This window comes from Melanerpes formicivorus, unplaced genomic scaffold, assembly GCF_026170545.1.
Source record: "Melanerpes formicivorus ecotype bairdi unplaced genomic scaffold, bMelFor1.0.p_v2 SCAF_3, whole genome shotgun sequence".
NCBI classification, from domain to species: Eukaryota; Metazoa; Chordata; class Aves; order Piciformes; family Picidae; genus Melanerpes; species Melanerpes formicivorus.
This window is the reverse complement of record NW_027142355.1, coordinates 620,659-641,405: the sequence shown is the minus strand read 5'-3', so window position 1 is coordinate 641,405 and position 20,747 is coordinate 620,659.

The window sequence follows — 20,747 nt, the reverse complement described above, 5'->3', positions numbered from 1 at the left end:
ACAGACCCTCATTCAATGAGGGGCTTAGAGCATGAACTGATTTGCTTTGAAGTAGACATCTAAGTTCAGGTGCCTAAACATAGGCATCCAGAGTCCATCTCAAGCACCACAGGGTACAAGAGGCAACTTGATGGACTACTTACTATGTCAGGGGAGCTGGGAGAGTCCACTACTCTTTTGGAGGGACAGCTAGAGAACAAGTGGTTTATTCCTGGCACTGGAAGTCTGGGCATCTTATATGAGATCTAGAAATTGAAGAGTCTTGAGCTGAGCCCAGCCTTGCTGAACCCTCTGATGTTCATTCTTTGTTGTCTTGCATTTTCTCTTCTCTCTGTAGCTGTGCACAGAAGGATGACTACAAGCCAGCAATGTGCCCTTGCAGCCAAGAAGGCCAATAGCATCCTGGGGTAGATTAGAAGGGCTGTGGTTAGTATATCCTCCTCCCACTCTGCTCTGCCCTGGTGAGGCCACATCTGGAATACTGTGTCCAGTTCTGGGCCCCTTAGTTCAAGACAGACCTCATGGAGCTACTTGAAAAAGTCTAACACAGCCACGAAGATGCTGAAGGGAGTGGAACATCTCCCTGCTGAGGACAAGCTGAGGGAGCTGGGGCTTTTTGTCTCTTTAGGCGGAGAGGTGACCTCATTCATGTTTATAAAGATGTGAAGCATGAGCGTCAGGGGGATGGAGCCAGGCTCTGCTCAGTGATATCCAGTGGCAGGGCAAGGAGCAATGGGTGCAAGCTGGAGCAGAGGGGGGTCCATGTGAACACAAGGGAAAACTTTTGCACTGTAAGAGTGACAAAACTCTGGGGCAGGCTACCCACAGAGGCTGTGGATTCTGCTTCACCAGTGTCGAGGGTTGGAAGGGTAAGGCCAAAAAGCCTCCCTCCCCCCTGTAAAGTAAAGGGAAGGAAAAATTGAAGGGAAAGGAAAAAAAAAACTCACAGCTGAATTAGCAAAGCAATGGGTGCTGTATATTTACAAAAGCAATACAGGATATGCAGGGGAATTTACAGAATTTACAATATTTACAATATATACAAAGATATACAATAAAGTAGCACAGAAATGAGAGTTCCCCCCTCTGCTGAGGGGGTTCCCCACCTCAGCTCCCCCTTCTCTCCCCCTTTCCCCTGATAGGGTTAGAAAGAGAGCAAAGAGGAGAAAGTTAGAAGCAGTTATGTGTTAATTGGAAAGCAGTTAATACAGGCCTTGCAGTTTATCAGTTTCAAGGTCAAGCCTTGGCCGAAAGCCCAGAAACAGCTGCTGCTACCGAAGGAGGGGGAAGACAGACTGACTGCAAAAGTGCAGGAATTCCCAGGAAACTCTGCTGCACTCCCAGTTCAGAAGGTGCTTCCTCCCAATCTACCAATGAAATTAGTTTAGATCCGTCTTTTCGTTTACCAACATCCGACTACCATATTCCCTTTCTTAAGGGGACAGGCTCAAACGGTCACAACCAGAGACATTCAAGAGCTGCCTGGATGTGCTCCTGTGTGACCTGCTCTAGGTGTGCCTGCTCTGGCAGGGGGCTTGGACTGGAGGAGCTTTGGAGGTCCAATCTCTTTTCTTAACTGTCAATATTTCAGCAAAGGAGAAGCAACTGTTAGAGTGGTTTAAAATTAACTGTTGGATCCTGAAATCATCCTGCTACTGACATCAATTTCTTTCTGGTGCCTTGGACACATAGTTCAACCTCTTTAGTTCCCATTTTTGTTTGTAAAGTGAAGATAGCAGCATTTGATTACTTTGCTTAGTGTAAGGATTCGAGAGTTGATATTTGTGCAGTCCTTTGAGCATGTCAATGCCAAGCAGTGCTTCTGTTTTTTGATAGCAGCAAGAAGTTTGTATTTATGGTCTTCCACTTCTTCAACTCATCAGAGAATCATGGTATATGGGAAACCTACAGCAAAATGTCACAGCCAAAGTGAAGGCTAATGAGAAAATGAATGCCATAAATGATGAGAAGCCAATCAATAAGCTAAATGTGATAGAATCAGCACTGACATGTTTTATCCATACCTGCTGCCTTGGACAAGGCAAGCTGATGGTACAGGCTCACTGCCTTGTGCCTGTAATTTCAGACCTGTGCTCTACTTCAGGAAGATGTGTTTCATTCTGGAGAAATCAGCTGAAAATGAGCTCAGCACCAGGCCCAAACTGCTTATATTGAAACAGACCTTTTCTGGAGTGTTTCTGTCCAACCATTGAGCAATGGCAAAACTCTTCCAGTTGCATCTGGTGCAGAACTCCCAACAAGTTCAGTGCAGGCAAAATTATTGACTAGCATGAAACACACTTGAAGAAGTTGTAAGACTGGCTTCTTTTTGTGTAACAATTTGTACTCCAGCATCCCCAAAATGAATATGTTTCTGTTAACAATTTCCTGTGACATGCTCTCTAGCTGCTGAAGTCAAACAAAATATACTCCATAAGCAGTGTGCCTTAAAGGTGGCCAGTGCCAGCCTATTTAGGGCTTGCAGAAAGCCTTCTCTACACTGGATGATGTCTCTAAAACATTAAAAGACTCTAAACTCCCTTCCCATGCAGGAAAGAGCAGCACAAGGCATGGTACAGCAGATTAACCTGAAACCAGCCATAGCATCAACAGCTGCAGCAGTATAGTGCAGGAGAGAAGCAGTGACCCTGCAAAGCAAACTGCCACAGCAACAGCTGCAGCAGTGGCCTCAGGCAGAAACAGTGACCCTGCAAAGCAAACTGCCACAGCAACAGCTGCAGCAGTGACTTCAGGCAGAAACAGTGACCCTGCAAAGCAAACTGCCACAGCAACAGCTGCAGCAGTGGCTTCAGGCAGAAACAGTGACCCTGCAAAGCAAATTGCCACAGCAACAGCTGCAGCAGTGGCTTCAGGCAGAAACAGTGACCCTGCAAAGCAAACTGCCACAGCAACAGCTGCAGCAGTGGCTTCAGGCAGAAACAGTGACCCTGCAAAGCAAATTGCCACAGCAACAGCTGCAGCAGTGGCTTCAGGCAGAAACAGTGACCCTGCCAACCAAACTGCCACAGCAACAGCTGCAGCAGTGGCTTCAGGCAGAAACGGTGACCCTGCCAACCAAACTGCCGCAGCAACAGCTGCAGCAGTGGCTTCAGGCAGAAACAGTGACCCTGCCAACCAAACTGCCACAGCAACAGCTGCAGCAGTGGCCTCAGGCAGAAACAGTGACCCTGCAAAGCAAACTGCCACAGCAACAGCTGTAGCAGTGGCTTCAGGCAGAAACAGTGACCCTGCAAAGCAAACTGCCACAGCAACAGCTGCAGCAGTGGCTTCAGAGAGAAACAGTGACCCTGCCAACCAAACTGCCACAGCAACAGCTGCAGCAGCGGCTTCAGGCAGAAACAGTGACCCTGCCAAGCAAACTGCCACAGCAACAGCTGCAGCAGTGGCTTCAGGCAGAAACAGTGACCCTGCAAAGCAAACTGCCACAGCAACAGCTGCAGCAGTGGCTTCAGGCAGAAGCAGTGACCCTGCCAACCAAACTGCCACAGCAACAGCTGCAGCAGTGGCTTCAGGCAGAAACAGTGACCCTGCAAAGCAAACTGCCACAGCAACAGCTGCAGCAGTGGCTTCAGGCAGAAACAGTGACCCTGCAAAGCAAACTGCCACAGCAACAGCTGCAGCAGTGGCTTCAGGCAGAAACAGTGACCCTGCCAACCAAACTGCCACAGCAACAGCTGCAGCAGTGACTTCAGGCAGAAACAGTGACCCTGCAAAGCAAACTGCCACAGCAACAGCTGCAGCAGTGGCTTCAGGCAGTAACAGTGACCCTGCAAAGCAAACTGCCACAGCAACAGCTGCAGCAGTGGCTTCAGGCAGAAACAGTGACCCTGCAAAGCAAACTGCCACAGCAACAGCTGCAGCAGTGGCTTCAGGCAGAAGCAGTGACCCTGCCAACCAAACTGCCACAGCAACAGCTGCAGCAGTGGCTTCAGGCAGAAACAGTGACCCTGCAAAGCAAACTGCCACAGCAACAGCTGCAGCAGTGGCTTCAGGCAGAAACAGTGACCCTGCAAAGCAAACTGCCACAGCAACAGCTGCAGCAGTGGCTTCAGGCAGAAACGGTGACCCTGCAAAGCAAACTGCCACAGCAACAGCTGCAGCAGTGGCTTCAGGCAGAAACAGTGACCCTGCAAAGCAAACTGCCACAGCAACAGCTGCAGCAGTGGCTTCAGGCAGAAACAGTGACCCTGCAAAGCAAACTGCCACAGCAACAGCTGCAGCAGTGACTTCAGGCAGAAACAGTGACCCTGCAAAGCAAACTGCCACAGCAACAGCTGCAGCAGTGGCTTCAGGCAGTAACAGTGACCCTGCAAAGCAAACTGCCACAGCAACAGCTGCAGCAGTGGCTTCAGGCAGAAACAGTGACCCTGCAAAGCAAACTGCCACAGCAACAGCTGCAGCAGTGGCTTCAGGCAGAAGCAGTGACCCTGCCAACCAAACTGCCACAGCAACAGCTGCAGCAGTGGCTTCAGGCAGAAACAGTGACCCTGCAAAGCAAACTGCCACAGCAACAGCTGCAGCAGTGGCTTCAGGCAGAAACAGTGACCCTGCCAACCAAACTGCCACAGCAACAGCTGCTGCAGTGGCTTCAGAGAGAAACAGTGATCCTGCCAACCAAACTGCCACAGCAACAGCTGCAGCAGTGGCTTCAGGCAGAAACAGTGACCCTGCAAAGCAAACTGCCACAGCAACAGCTGCAGCAGTGGCTTCAGGCAGAAACAGTGACCCTGCAAAGCAAACTGCCACAGCAACAGCTGCAGCAGTGGCTTCAGGCAGAAACGGTGACCCTGCAAAGCAAACTGCCACAGCAACAGCTGCAGCAGTGGCTTCAGGCAGAAACAGTGACCCTGCAAAGCAAACTGCCACAGCAACAGCTGCAGCAGTGGCTTCAGGCAGAAACAGTGACCCTGCCAACCAAACTGCCACAGCAACAGCTGCTGCAGTGGCTTCAGAGAGAAACAGTGATCCTGCCAACCAAACTGCCACAGCAACAGCTGCAGCAGTGGCTTCAGGCAGAAACAGTGACCCTGCAAAGCAAACTGCCGCAGCAACAGCTGCAGCAGTGGCTTCAGAGAGAAACAGTGACCCTGCCAACCAAACTGCCACAGCAACAGCTGCAGCAGTGGCTTCAGGCAGAAACAGTGACCCTGCAAAGCAAACTGCCACAGCAACAGCTGCAGCAGTGGCTTCAGGCAGAAACAGTGACCCTGCCAACCAAACTGCCGCAGCAACAGCTGCAGCAGTGGCTTCAGGCAGAAACAGTGACCCTGCCAAGCAAACTGCCACAGCAACAGCTGCAGCAGTGGCTTCAGAGAGAAGCAGTGACCCTGCAAACCAAACTGGCACAGCAACACCTGAGATAAGAACTGAAGAATCCCAACCATCAAGACACCCATAGTAAATGCATCTGCTTACAACAGCAGTATCAATCACATCCCACAGCCATCCCTCCCCTGCAATCAAGTAAAACAAAACCAACCAAAAAAGAAAATCTCTGTATATTTACAGGTAGGCAACAAAAACCTGAGAAAGAAAGGGCAGTATCTCTGCTTTAGAGGCAGGAATATATTAAACTCTGCATTCTAATGCTGCAGATGATGTCTCAACCACAGAGAAGTCTCAGAGTTGCTTCCAAGTGTGTCTTTGATTCATACAGAGGCAGCACACACACACTCACAAAAGTATTTGGCATCTGTTATGAACAGATGGACTCTTATAGATCTTCAGGGGAAGAGCCTGTGGAAACATAGACAAAATACATATTAGCATCCCTAAAATACTCTATGAAAGAAATAAACTACTAAAGACAACTCTTATCCACATGTCCAAACGTGGCCACAGCTCCCAGATAAGAAAATGAGGGGGAAAAGGAGAATAGGAGCTGAGAGGTGACCTCATTGCTGTTGATAAAGCTGTGCAGGGGGGGTGCCCAGAGGCTGGAGCCAGGCTCTGCTGGGGGATGCCCAATGCCAGCACAAGAGGCAGTGGTGGAAGCTGAGGCAGAGGAAGTGCCATGGAAACAGGAGGCAAATGTTTTCCCTGTGAGGGTGCCAGAGCCCTGGAGCAGGCTGCCTAGGGGGGTTGTGGAGTCTCCCTCTCTGGGGGTATTCCAGACCTGCCTGGATGTGTTGCTGTGTGATCTGCTCTAGGTGCTCCTGCTCTGGCAGGGGATTGGACTGGCTGAGCTTTGGAGGTCCTTTCCCGCCCCTAACATTGTGTGATAAGGCACCAACAGCCTCGGGGCAGACAGAGAGTGACGTGATCATCAGGCGAGATCAGCTGCAGAACCAGAACTGTCAATGGTGCTGCAGACTCTGAGCTATGACCACATTGCACAACTGCTACTTTGGAAAGTGAAGACATTAAGATTGTGTGAAACCAGGTTTTGCAAACAGCATTCAAAAAACAAAAGTAAACAGATCCATGATGAAAGAGATTTCTGTATAGAGTGGGGAATGAAGCTCTCCTATACTCATTTGCTTTTACCTCTTCCAGGAGGGAAGGGGGAAAAAAGTAACCCAGCGCTTGTGAGAAGGCTTGATCCTCAGGCAAAGCAGCATCAGACTAGGAGGCACTGACACTGCTGACTTTTACTACCCATTTAATTCTCTCTCTTCAGTCTCAGAAATTCTATCTCAGAGCTTATTTTGTTTTCAGCTATATCTCTGTGAATGCCAAATGAAGTGGCTTTGGAGTTCAAGGGAACCTCCACCACGGCTGATGCTCTCTGCATAGAAGCAGACATTTGCATAACAAAGTGCCTAGCTCCCTGCGATCCCGGTTAACACAGACTCCCTTTCTCGTTTGTCTCCTTGGGAAATGCTCCAGCAATTTATTCTGTCAAAATGGAATCTGAGCTGAGTTCCCTTTTATCAGGTTTATCAGTTGCATGTAAACAGGTTTCAGAGGGATTGCCTAATGTAGCAGGAGCATCATGGAAAGACAATTCAGCTGAGGAAGAGCACAGCTTCTAGCAAAGGAAGTGCTGGGAAGGTAAATGTCTTCAAGCTGTCAGCAAATGCACCTTGGAGGATTCTGAAGGGTTCTGAAAGGTTTTTAAAGATTGGATATGGTAAGTTGGGTATCATAAATCGTCCTGCTCTAAATTATAAGAGTGCTATTCATTCAAGCCTATTTGTGCTTGCTTTATGTTAAGCCCTCTTCCAGATTTCTCTAGAGAAAAAAATGCCCTGCATGAGGTGCAGAAGTCAAAACCAATTCCTGTGTGCTGCTGTGCTGTGCTTAGTTCACTCCACCCTTCACATCTGCTTCAAGCCATCCAGTCAAAGAGTTAATACTGTGGCTTGTTTCCACCACTTGCTCATTTTATGATTGGTCTCTAGCCCTTTAGATCATACCATGGAACTACAGAATTGTCTTGGTTGGAAAGGGCCTCTAAGACCATCAGTCCACTATCACCTCCATGCTCATCAAGCTCTGCCACCTCCAGCACGAGTGGCTCTGCCACTTCCTTGCACAGCCTGTTCCAATGCCTAACCACTCTTTCCATAAGGAAATGCTTCCTGATATCCAATCTAAGCCTCCCATGGTGCAATTCCCCTCTCATTCTGTTGCTTGATAGTAGACCTAGAAATCTAAAGGGCCACCTAATAATTAGGGGCATCCGGAGTCTCCACCTAGAATTGGCAAACATAAAGCAAGGCTGACAGAAGATTCATTCCCTCTGGAGGTGCAGCTGAAGACTGAGCAGAGTGATACCATGGCTTATGCAGCACTGTATGGATATATGTGGGCAACAGATTCAAGAGCAGAGGGCATATCAGGAGTGACCACCTTCCTTCATCCTCTTTCCTCTGGGCTCTGGCATGGATATAAAGAGCTCATTTCTCTGTCTGCCTACACAAAGGTCTGGCATGACCTTGAAAGATGTCCCTTCCTCCCACACTTCCTTAACTCCTCATGGACTCAGGAGGAGCAAACAGTACTGTTTCAGCATCTGTCTTGTATGGCCACATCCCCCAAAGCATTTAAGCATGAACTCTCCATATATATTTCAGAGAGAGTTAAATGCCCTGCAAGAAACTTAACAGCCTTGCAGAATGCAGAGAGCACCAGCAGCCCTCTCATTAACCCTGCACATGTACCATATGGCCTGATGGTCATGGAAGCAAGAAAAAGGCCTTCTTAACTCACTCTTCTACTCTTCCCTCCCCCAGAAAACCATCTTTTTTGATCCAGGAGAGTGTATTTATGCAGTGCTCATGTCAGGAAGAAGTTGTTCCCCATGAGGGTGGTGAGAGCCTGGTACAGGTTGCCCAGGGAGGTGGTGGAAGCCTCATCCCTGGAGGTGTTTGCAGCCAGGCTGGATGTGGCTGTGAGCAACCTGCTGTAGTGTGAGGTGTCCCTGGCCATGGTAGGGGGGTTGGAACTGGCTGAGCCTTGAGCTCCCTTCCAACCCTGACAATTCTGTGACTCTGTGATCTTGACCAGAGACAGCATACAACAAAGGAAAAGGACTAAAAATAAAGAAAAAAGCTAAATCCTCTCCTTAGGTTCATAGCTTCATGAAGCAAAGAGCAGATGCAAGACAGATATGAGAAAGTCAAAGGAATGCACATTTTCTCTTAGCAGAGCTCTTTTAACCAGCTCCCAGAGAGCAGCATGATTCCTGTAGGCTGGGTGCAGACAGGAGGTGGCTGTGAGGAGCACTGCTTGTTCTGAACAGGGGCAGCCAATATTCACACTTTAGCCCTGCTGGCCCTCACTCGCTCTAGTCCAAAGCAGCTGCCTAGCTCCTGGTCTGAGATGAGGAGGATGCATTGCTCCCTCCAGTGCAGGTCTGCTCTACAGTTCCAACCTAGAGCCCACTGGACTAACACAGGCTGTACACTGAAGTCTCAAAAGAAAAGATGCATGGTTTCATCTATTTATTTATTCTTCCCATGTGATCTCCTTGAACCCTGTGGCTTTCTCTCTGGGTAAGAACCATGATCTGGATGAGGGCATTGAGTCCATCAGCAGTAAATTTGCTGACGACACCAAGCTGGGGGCAGGAGTTGATCTGCTGGAGGGTTGAGAGGCTCTGCAGAGGGACCTGGACAGGCTGGACAGATGGGCAGGATCAAAGGGCAGGAGATTGAACACATCCAAGTGCCAGGTTCTGCACATTGGCTACAACAACCCCATGCAGAGCTACAGGCTGGGGTCAGAGTGGCTGGAGAGCAGCCAGGCAGAGAGGGACCTGGGGGTGCTGGTCGATGGTAGGCTGAACATGAGCCTGCAGTGTGCCCAGGAAGCCAAGAGGGCCAATGGCATCCTGGTCTGCATCAGGAAGAGTGTGGCCAGCAGGAGCAGGGAGGTCATTCTGCCCCTGTCCACTGCACTGCTTAGGCCACACCTCGAGTCCTGTGTCCAGTTCTGGGCCACTCAGTTTAGGAAGGAGGTTGACTTGCTGGAATGAGTCCAGAGAAGGGCAACAAAGCTGGTGAGGGGTTTGGAACACAGCCCTGTGAGGAGAGGCTGAGGGAGTTGGGGTTGCTTAGCCTGGAGAAGAGGAGGCTCAGGGGAGACCTTCTTGCTCTCTACAACTCCCTGAAGGGAGGTTGTAGACAGGCAGAGGTTGGTCTCTTCTCCCAGGCAGCCAGCACCAGAACAAGAGGACACAGTCTCAGGCTTCACCAGGGGAGGTTTAGGCTGGAGGTTAGGAAGAAGTTCTATACAGAGAGAGTGATTGCCCATTGGAATGGGCTGCCCAGGGAGGTGGTGCAGTCACCATCACTGGAGGTGTTCAGGAGGAGACTTGATGGGGTGCTTGGTGCCATGGGTTAGTTGATTAGGTGGTGTTGGATGATAGGTTGGACACGATGATCTTGAAGGTCTCTTCCAACCTGGTTTATTCTATTCTGTTCATGCAGGTGCTGTGTCTCAGACAACAAAAAAGCCAGACAGATCTTCTGTCTTCCCAGCCCACCAGGGTGGAGTGTGAATGTGTTAAAGCATGCATGTGCTATATATTTAAAACCTGATTTCAAAACCCAATTTAGTCAGCAGCCTCTCTCCTAATAAAGCACAAACACTTAAAAGAAAGGAAATGGATAGATGCCATCACCAACCTTCCACTGCTGCCTCACAAGTTAATGCATATATCTCATCAAGTGTAATTAAACTGTATTTCATTACAATGCAGTGACCTCAGCACTGACCCAGGGAAAGGCAGGGATTATGAGATGGGTTTCTTATCTTGATTTCAGCAGCAGGATATCTGCTTTAAAGGAAAGCTTTTACACCAGCAGCTAATTCTGTATTGACAGCAAAATTCCATGCTACAAGGCTTTAGGTACATTAGGAAGCTGTGTATATCCTCAAGCAAGGGCAGAGGAATGGTTCCAGTTCACCCAGGATTTATGGAGGGATTCTGCCTACTGGCTTTAATTGCCTCGCATAGATGCTACAATCAATACTTGAAATGCCCTTGCCTGCTCCTATCAAGATGACTCTGATTACCTAAATTATCTCTCCATTGTGCCTGCACTCAGAATATTGTCTACAGAAATAAATTAATAGAGTAGGAAGCCTTGCAAAGCCAGGCCAGAGCAGCAGCATCTATTTTGCCTTGCAATCAAACTCTTTCTGGCCAAGCCCTTTGTAGAGCTGCCCCAGCAGGTCTGCTGCCGAGATGACCTTTCACCGACCTTGAGAGCTCTAAGTGCATGCAGGGAATCCTGGCCAGGGGCAGGTCATAGTATCATAGTATCATAGTATCAGTCAGGGTTGGAAGGGACCACAAGGATCGTCTAGTTTCAACCCCCCTGCCATGGGCAGGGACACTCCACACTAGATCAGCCTGGCCACAGCCTCAGCCAGCCTGGGCTTAAACACTTCCAGGGACGGCACCCCAACCACCTCCCTGGACAACCCATTCCAGGGCTTCACCACTCTCATGGGGAAGAACTTCCTCCTCACCTCCAGCCTCAATCTCCCCACCTCCAGCTTCATTCCATTCTCCCTAGTCCTATCACTACCTGAGATCCTGAGAAGTCCTTCCCCAGCCTTCTTGTAGCCCCCTTCAGATACTGGAAGGCCACAATGAGGTCACCTGGGAGCCTTCTCTTTTCCAGACTGAACAGCCCCAACTCCCTCAGTCTGTCCTCATAGGAGAGGTGCTCCAGCCCTCTGCTCATCCTCATGGCCCTGCTCTGGACACCTTCCAGCACCTCCACATCCCTCTTGTAATAGGGGCTCCAGAACTGGAGGCAGGACTCCAGGTGGGGTCTCAGCAGAGCTGAGTAGAGGGGGAGGATCACCTCCCTTTCCCTGCTGGCCACACTTCTCCTGATGCAGCCCAGAATCTGATTGGCTTTCCGGGTCACCAAAACCCTCTGGCCAAAGGACAGCTGGGGCTTCACTGCAGCCTCTCACTCCTCATCCACCTTCATCAGAAAAGCTGAAATCAGGTTCATTAACTGTAAATGCAAATGATACCTGGGACACTGCAGGGCCTAACTCAGCTCATTTATGTTAGAGCCTTAGGTCATTTCCCCACATCCTGGTCACATCTGTAGGGTAGTAGCTCAGATGCATTTTGACCAACACTCCAAGTAATTACATTTGATGTTTGCTACTTCATAAGGATTCTGCTGCATTTACTGCCCAGCTGCTGGTGACCATTTTACAGACTGACTTCACTTTGGTGTGCAGCTGAACCTTGCTTTGCATTAAACTGTGTCTGGTGAGAGCAGCACAGGAGCACTGGGGCCAGTTGAGATATCTGCAGCTTAACAAAGTCTGGGAGCTCTGTGTCTGTTTGTGTGCATGGAAAACCAGGTCAGACTTGCTTGGTTAAGCTTTAGGCAGCACCAGTTTGAGACTATTCTAAGATAAGGGGGGAGGACAGACTGAGGGAGTTGGGGATGTGCAGGCTGGAAAGGAGAGGGCTCCAAGGTGACCTTCTAGTGGCCTTCCAGGATCTGCAGGGGGCTACAAGAAAGCTGGGGAGGGACTTTTGAGGGTGTCAGGGAGTGATAGGACTGGGGGGGATGGAGCAAAACTGAAAGTGGGGAGATTCAGATTGGATGTGAGGAAGAAGTTGTTCCCCATGAGGGTGGTGAGAGACTGGTACAGGCTGCCCAGGGAGGTGGTGGAAGCCTCTTCCCTGGAGGTGTTTGCAGCCAGGCTGGATGTGGCTGTGAGCAACCTGCTGTAGTGTGAGGTGTCCCTGCCCATGGCAGGGGGGTTGGGTTTGGCTGATCCTTGAGGTCCCTTCCAACTCTGACTGTTCTGTGATTATTCCTAACTATGCTTTTATTTGCTTCTAATTGCTTGGGATGTTGAAATGTGTGTGACAGGTGCTGGCTTCACTGTTTTTCCTGGTGACAACAAGGAGACCTTAACTGCTGTGTTTGTTTATGTCCCTGGCATTTTAGGAGGCAGGAAGCTTCCTTTTATTTATTACTTTATGTAGATAAACAAAATAAACCTTTTAAACCCAGACAGCTACAATAGAAGTTTCCATGTGTTATTGTTTATCAGTATTAGAAATATTACCCCTGGTCTGGCAGCACTTGAAGTCTCTATAATGATATGAAAACCCTCCAGTCCTAGCTGCTGTATACTTGTGCTAAAATACACTCCCCATGGTCAGGGGAGCCCTACGACCTAAGCAGGGAGGGAGGGTAAGGAAAGGTTAGGCAGAGATGTTTCACACTTCTTAGATAGTGTTGCCTCATTTCAGCAGAGTGCTCCCTATCTAATGTAGGACAGACTCTAGTTCAAATGCCTTGCTCTTTGCACTCCTCTTTGCCTGCTAGGTTTCATTTTCATACCAAGATATCCACAGCAGAATGTGATATGAAGGGGGGGGCGGGGGGGGAACATATGTGGGGGTTACTAATGCTCCTGCATGCATGAAAGCAAAGTACTAAGGGAGCCAGAGGGAAGAAGGAGGAAGGAAAAGAGGAGAGAGAAGAGCAGAGATGCAAGAAGAACAAGGAGGGCACTTGATGCAGTCCTGTTCGGTGAGCAAATGCACACAGGTTCACAGCAACATGAAAGCCTAAGGCAGACATCTCCCTGGAGGTACCAAAACTGTTGTTAACACTGTGCAGAGTGTCTCTCTGTGGTGGGCTGACCCTGCATAGACATGAAGTGCCCAGCAAAGACGCTCTGTTCACTCCCTCCTCAGCTGGACAGGAGAGAGAAAACATAATCAAAGGGTTGTGGATTGAGATAAGGACACAGCAGAATTCATTCACCGACTGCCATCATGGGCAAACCAGACTTGACTTGAGCAAATCACTTTATCACCAATCGAAACCAGAGTAGAAGAATGGGAAATAACAGAATACTAAAACAGCTTCTCCCCACCTCTCCTTTTCTCCTAGGCTCAAATCCTCTCCTGATTTTTCCTTCCAAGCAAGCACTGCAGTGGGACAGAGCATGGGAGATGCATCAGCATCTCTGCTACTTCTTCCCCCTCACAATCTTTTTCTGCTCCAGCAGGGTGTTCCTCCCCGTGAACTGCAGGGGAATCTTTGCTCCTCCCCTCCTTCTTCACTGACCTGGGTGTTTGTGGAATTTTCTCTCAGGCATTGCCATTCCTCTCTCCAGCTGCTGTGCAGTTTTCTTCCTCCTTCTGGCAGATGCTCTCACAGAGCTGCTGTCACTGCCTACGACTGGCTCAGCCTTGGCCAGCAGCAGGTCAGACCTGGCGCTGGCTGCCATAGGCTCTGCCTGACATGCAGGGACCTTCTAGCAGCAGCTCACAGAAGCCACCCCTGTTGCCCACCTGCTACCAAAGCCTTGCCATGCAAACCCAATGCATTCGCTTCACTTCCCCTTCAACCACATTTCTTCACACTCACCCAGTTTGTGACAGAGTTGCCTTCTGTTTCTGAACCTTAACAACTAAAGCTTATCCTGCTCCTGTGGCCACATGGAGAAACCCACACCAGCAAGGCTGCAGGCAGGCTGCTTTCTGTCTTCCTACTAATCTGACTGTTCCCCTTGACAGAAACTTGGAATTTATTCTCATGGAATTTATTCTCATGGATCCAAAGGGCTCTGACAAAACCACCATGCTGAAATCAAGTGACAGTTGCCTCCCTTTGACCTTGGTTCAGGACATGCCTTGCACCCTGCCCAACATTTAGCTGGGTTATAAATCTCATTAAAATCAAGCACATGCTGAAGGCCCTCAAACAGGCTCTCCTGGCCACAGACAGCTGTAACTAGTTAGAAACATTTAACCATCCAGAACTATCTTTCTGCACCGTGCTCCTGCTCCTAGTGCTGCATTATCAATCTTCATTCCCAGCTCTTTGTGCCTGGGCAGAAATTGCTTTGGTTCTTGAAAATCTAACCCACTCAAATTTATTCCTAGCCCTTTCCTTCCCTCCTTCCTGTGCATGCAGAAACCTTTCCATTCTGGCAGCCAGCCTCATTGAAAAGCAAACCAAACACACATCCTCCGTGTCACCGTGACTTTGAGCCCTCTTTCCTTTGTCTTTTGCAACTCTTTACCCTGGAAACTCCACGTGGCCCCCGTGGGAAAAGTGGAGGGAAGATGTTTTTCACCTTTTCATGTTCAGGTTATTCAGCAAGGTATTCTGTGGATCCTATTAATGGCTTCAACCTCCAAAGCACAACCTCTCAAACCATGGCAAGCTTTTGATATCACTTGGCTGCAATAGCTTTTTTTATCTCTTTTTCCCCCCCTATTGTAATAGGAGACATTAACCCCCCTCTGGTAATATTTCCTCCTCTATGGTTTTGGTTTTTTTCTACAAAGCTTCAAACTCTGATTTGTTTCCACTTCTTCTATTTATTTATTTTTAGGGTCTCTAGATGGCATGAGATTGAACACATCCAAGTGCCGGGTTCTACTCATTGGCCACAACAACCCCATGCAGTGCTACAGGCTGGGGTCAGAGTGGCTGAGAGCAGCCAGGCAGAGAGGGACCTGGGGGTGCTGGTCGATGGTAGGCTGAACATGAGCCTGCAGTGTGCCCAGGCAGCCAAGAGGGACAATGGCATCCTGGCCTGCATCAGGAAGAGTGTGGCCAGCAAGAGCAGGGAGGTCATTGTGCCCCTGTCCACTGCACTGGTTAGGCCACACCTTGAGTCCTGTGTCCAGTTCTGGGCCCCTCAGTTTAGGAAGGAGGTTGACTTGCTGGAACAAGTCCAGAGAAGGGCCACAAAGTTGGTGAGGGGTTTGGAGCACAGCCCTGTGAGGAGAGACTGAGGGAGCTGGGGTTGCTTAGCCTGGAGAAGAGGAGACTCAGGGGAGACCTTCTTGCTCTCTACAACTACCTGAAGGGAGGTTGTAGACAGGCAGAGGTTGGTCTCTTCTCCCAGGCAGCCAGCACCAGAACAACAGGACACAGTCTCAGGCTGCACCAGGGGAGGTTTAGGCTGGAGGTTAGGAAGAAGTTCTACACAGAGAGAGTGATTGCCCTTTGGAATGGGCTGCCTGGGGAGGTGGTGGAGTCGCCATCACTGGAGGTGTTCAGGAGGAGACTTGATGGGGTGCTTGGTGCCATGGGTTAGTTGTTTAGGTGGTGTTGGATGATAGGTTGGACACGGTGATCTTGAAGATCTCTTCCAACCTGGTCTGGTCTGGTCTATTCTATTCTATTCTATTCTATTCTATTCTATTCTATTCTATTCTGTTCTGTTCTATTCTATTCTATTCTATTCTAAGGAAACTCTGCTCCATACTAGCAATAGTAACTCAGGTTTGCCTCAGTCTTTGGAAATTGTCTGAAATCTATTGAAGCTAAAGCTACTGAGGAATTTTCAACTCCCTCTCCTATTCAAATCCATCTGCCCTGGTCTATCACTATCACTTCCCTCCTAGTCTATCACTACCCCGCCTACTCTATCCCTGGAGCAGGCTGCCCAGAGAGGTTGTGGAGTCTCCTTCTCTGGAGCCTTTCCAACCCCACCTGGATGCATTCCTTTGTGGACTGCCCTGGGTGATGCTGCTCTGGCAGGGGGTTGGAATGGATGACCTCTGGAGGTTCCTTCCAACCTCCAATGTTATTCTGAGATTCTTTATCCACAACTGAATTCATGCTGATGTTACCTTTGAATTTGAGGGCAGACACTGGTAACCAGAGGATGCATTGTGCTGGCTTTTCCAGGGTGACTGATGAGTTGGATTTTATGACAAACAGGGTGAAGAAGGTGGAGCCTGAGGCTGGATAGGATCACAGAATCATAGAACCACAGAACTGCCAGTGTTGGAAGGGGCCTCAAGGCTCAGCCAGTTCCAACTCCCCTGCCATGGGCAGGGACACCTCACACTACAGCAGGTTGCTCACAGCCACAGCCAGCCTGGCTGCAAACACCTCCAGGCAGGAGGCTTCCACCACCTCCCTGGGCAACCTGTGCCAGTCTCTCACCACCCTCATGGGGAACAACTTCACCAATACATGAAGCCAGCAGAGCTGCACCACTCATTTAGTTGCCAGCTAGTGGAAGGTTTCCCTTCTTTGACTTCTAGGAGCTTCCACCTTGGTGCAGTTAATGCACCCCTGGTGAGATGGCATGATGGGCATGCAAGCTGTTTGTGGTAGTGCAGGTGTCACAGGACTATCCACCCAACTGTTCCAGCAAAAAGGAAGCGCGCAGTCCTGATGCAAGCCTCTGCACAGGCAGTTTTGGTTTTGTTACAATCACTTAGGCTTAAGTCCTTGACAGTATTTAGCATCCTAATTTTCAATTAAAATCATCAGAAGTGCTTTGTGAAAGGAATGGCTGTTCCATGCAAAAATACCATTTAATTCTGGGGCTTTGATATTTGCCCCTGGCCTTCAGAGAGGGCAGGGAAGCTAATGAAAAGTTAACACCAACCCTTCTGAGTCAGGGCTGGAATGGAGAACCTCAGACCTCCTGGTTGCATGGTAATAGGGAAAACTGAATCCCTTTCATCTAAATATAGCTCCTCTCCCTCCACCATCTTCAAATTCAGAAGCTTAACTCCACAACTGGTATCAGTCAGATGCTTCTCCCAAGCCACTCGCAGAAAAAGCCATCAGAAATTGTTGCTAAATGTCATTTTCAGTATCAGCACTGCAGCTTCTGTCCACTGCAGATTAAAGGTCTCTTTCAAGCAGCACTTTGAATTAAGTAAATCACAGTGGCACTCCAGCTACCTCATAATCTCTACTGGAACACTTTCCTGGCATATTTAGACTACAAACACATTTCTATCAGCAGCACAGAACTCAGGAGACTGAAACCTTTTTTGCTACAAGGCTCCAGAGGAGAATGAAAGCTTCTAATTTTTTAGAAGACTCTTTATGGACTTCAGTATGACAGTGGCAGGGACATTTTCCTTCTTGGGGTAGGCAAATCCAAGCTGGTAACAAAGCAAACTTTGATTCCTTGTGTTATATGCTGCTTATTACTCAGCTTGACATAAAAACCTCTCCTCTGTGGAAAATGTTGTTAAAAATGGCTGAAATAATAATCACAGAACCACAGAAACATTCAGGGTGGAAAAGACCCAAAGGGATCACTAAGGCCAACCCAGAACCCTGCTCTGCAAGCCTCACCCCTAAACCACAGCCCCAAGCACCACAGCCAAACCACCTGCAAACACAGCCAGCCTTGGGGACTCCACCACCTCCCTGCCCAGCACATTCCAAGCCCTCACCACTCTTGCCTGAAAAAAAGCTTTCCTAATGTTCACTCTGAACCTCCCCAGTGGCAGCTTGAGGCCATTGCCTCTTCTTCTGTCACTAATGACCTGGGAGCAGAGACCAGCACCAACCTCTCCACAACCTCCTTGCAGGGAGCTGTAGAGAGCCAGGAGGTCTCCCCTCAGCCTCCTCTCTTTCCCACTAACCATCCCCAGCTCCTTCAGTTGTTCCTCATCATATTTCTTCTCCAGGCCCTTCCCAGCTTCCTTGCCCTCCTCTGCCCTGGCTCCAGCACCTCCACATCTCTCCTGTCTTGAGGTGCCCAAAACTGGACCCAGCACTGGAGGTGTGGCCTCCCCAGAGCTGAGTGCCAGGGCACAGTCCCCTCCCTGCTCCTGCTGGACACAATTAACTACTCCTGCTGATTACAATTAACACCACTGCAGTATTTCAAATGATATATTAATGAAGATAATTAGCTGTATGCACTCATTGTCAGAAACCAAGAAGTGTTTAAGCTGAACTTGGCACATCTCATTGTTTAGCATCCATTTGGGATCTTTTCATTTGCAGCCGCGTAAAAGCAGTGTATTTTGTCTCCCTAGCACCTTCATTGCGCAGAGCTTGGTGATGCAAATGCTCTCTTTAAAGTGCAAAGCAGGCAGCGGTGTGAGGACACACACACGAACGCAAACGATCAAGTGCTACGGGCAGGATGCTTGCCCCCAGCTCCCGGCAGGCAGTCGCCGTTCTGCTTCTCCATCGGAAATGCGGACTGGAGAGCAGCTCATGAAAGATTCATGTCTTTGGCAGCCCAAGTCACCCTTTGCAGGTGACTACCCCGCACTGTGGGGCAGGTCACTACAGTTACTTTCAATCATTTAAGCCCATAACCTAACAGGCGTTTAAGCTGCTGCTTTCCATTGCAATACACTCAACGAGGGCACCTCGCTCAGGCTGCCAGTCTCCAGCAAGTCCTTCAGAGGCCACCAGCACCTAGGCCATGGTTCAACCTGACTTCAGGTATCTCCAGTGTAAATATCTGAGCATGCAGATGGTGACTACAGCAAGTGGATAAGAACATGAGCAAACTGGGTGAAGATTACCGCGGGGTTCTTACACTGGATGCAGACATTTGTCCTCCAGTGAGGTGCAGGCACCTACAGCAGTGATGCTAACAGAGCTGCAGCCATACCCTGAGTCTGAGTTACACCTCACACAGAAGTTCCCCTCCTCTTCACCAGGACTCTGCTGGGCACCTGAATATGGTCAAGGGATTGGTCCTCACAGCCCAGTCATATTCCCAGTGGAAGAGCTCATTATTTTCCATGGAGGTTGGGTTGGCCTCTGAGAGCAGCTCACACTAAGCACATATAGGTAGCAAGCCCTCTGCATGGTTATGTCCAAAGAGAGCCTGGTCAGGAAGCCTGAGGCAGCATCTGGGGGCAAAACTAAACTGCATTTGCTTCTCAGCCTTCTCAAAAGGCTTGGTAAAGTACAGCTAGATTTGATCTTACTTCTGCTTCCAGACAGGGGGACTTTATGGCCACCCCTCAGCATCCTCATTAATGCAGGGCAGGGTTTCCCTGTATTACTTGTCTTCCACATCAATTTTTCATCTGCAGTTTATTCACAGGACTTTTTACCTGTGCCCTTGAAGAGTTCTCTCCCCGGAATGGCTGAGCTGATTGCACTGCCCAAAGCACATCACTGAAATGGTTTGGAGAAGTGAAACATTCGACTCTTTGTCAGACTCTGCCTGGCATTCCTGCTGCCAGCCTGGGACTGGAGAGTGCTGCCAACAGGATTATGGCACTGAGTATTCCTATGGAAAAATTCCCCATCATGAAATGTGATGAGCTGATGAGCTTGGCTAACTGGGGACAAAATCGGGCAGACATGAAATTCCCATTCTTGACCAGAAGTTAATTATCCAATGGCTGCACTGAAGCTCTCTAGAAGTCAAACTCTTCATGAAGAATTCTCTCTCTTTCTCTAGAGTGTGAAGTGCCTTTGCCTTTGCACCTCTGATCTCTCTATTAGCTGGTGCACTTAGGCCTTTCTCTGCAAGTTTGCTGATGATACCAGACTGGGAGGCTTGGCTGAGACACCTGAAGGCTGTGCAGCCACTCAGTGGGACATGGACAGACTGAGAGCTGGGCAGAGAGGAACCTGATGAGTATCAACAAGGATGAGTGCAGTCCTGCACATGGGCAGGAAGAATAAACTGCAGCAGGACAGGCTGGGAGGTGACCTGCTGGAGGGCAGCCCCAAGGAGAAGGACCTGGGAGTGCTGGTGGACAGCAAGTTCTGCATGGGACAGCAATGTGCCCTGGGGGCCAAGAAGGCCAAGGGGATCCTGGGGGGCATTCAGAGGAGTGTGTCCAGCAGAGCCAGGGAGGTTCTCCTCCCCCTCTACTCTGCCCTGCTGTGACCTCACCTGGAATATTGCATCCAGCTCTGGGCTCCCCAGTTCAGGAGGGACAGGGATCTGCTGGAGAGAGTCCAAGGGAGGGCTACAAGGATGCTGAAGGGACTGCAGCACTGCCTGGGGAGGAGAGGCTGAGAGCCCTGGGGCTGTTTAGTGTGGAGAGGAGAAGACTGAGAGGGGATCTGACTACTGTCTATCAATAGCTGAAGGGTGGGGGTCAGGAAGGAAGGGACAGGGACAGACTCTGCTCACTGTGCCCTGGGACAGGACAAGGGGCAATGGATGGAAACTGCAGCACAGGAGTTTCCACCTCAACATGAGGAGGAACTTCTTGACTGTGAGGGTGCCAGAGCCCTGGAGCAGGCTGCCCAGAGAGGTTGTGGAGTCTCCTTCTGTGGAGCCTTTCCAGCCCTGTCTGGATGTGTTCCTGTGTGACCTGTGCTGGATTCTATGGTCCTGCTCTGGCAGGGGACTTGGACTGGAAGATCTCCAGAGGTCTCTTCCAACCCCTATCATCCTGGGCCCCTGTGATTACTAGAAGTCAGAATGCCCAGGCAATGGGAGTTGCCTGTTGGAACAGAGGCCTTCCTTGTGGCTGCCTGGGCCCTAGGCCCTAGGAATGCCCTAGGTAGCTGCCAGGCTTGCTGTCTGTTGCACAGAGTAACGGAGCACTGTGTAGGCTGTTCAGTGTA